The following is a 637-nucleotide window of genomic DNA, read 5'->3' as shown; positions in this document are numbered from 1 at the left end:
TTGTTGTCTACGAGAGGAAAATAATATTTATTTATAGTAACTTTTTTGTTTTCCTATGCTGTTGTTGGCACTCTTGCAGTGTTGCTAACAGGCTGAAGGAGAAAAAACAATCTCTAAGGATATCTGGTTGTTTCATCCTTTGCATCTATGGTGAAATAACACCATTATTTAACCATGCTTTTCGATCAGAACCCGGAAATGGTATACATCTTTGTTTTGGGAAGGAAATCATTTAACATCTTAAATAGTATTTACTATGTGTTACTAGTTGCATGGTATTTGGCGATATGACTTTAATGATCTTCATTAAGTATCAGACAATTTTCACCTCCTTAGTTTTTAGAGAAAAAAAAAAATCATAAATAGTTGCTGATAATTATTTTAAAAGACAACGAAGTCTTTAAAAAATAAATACATTTTTTGGTTTTTGATCTTTATTTTTATGAGATTGATTAGCTCTTCTATCAATATTTTCTATTTGTATTAACGAAATAAGCCTATATGTTATGTTAAATTATTGATTTATCCATTAAGAACCAACTAGAATTAGCAAATTTTTTTCTATCAAGAGTCTCGTCTTTTAAAGATAATTATTAAGGCCGTTTAGTTTTTATTTTTATTTTTTTATTGCTTTTTT

This window comes from Arachis ipaensis, chromosome B02, assembly GCF_000816755.2.
Source record: "Arachis ipaensis cultivar K30076 chromosome B02, Araip1.1, whole genome shotgun sequence".
NCBI classification, from domain to species: domain Eukaryota; kingdom Viridiplantae; phylum Streptophyta; class Magnoliopsida; order Fabales; family Fabaceae; genus Arachis; species Arachis ipaensis.
Note: the sequence above shows the minus strand (reverse complement) of the source record.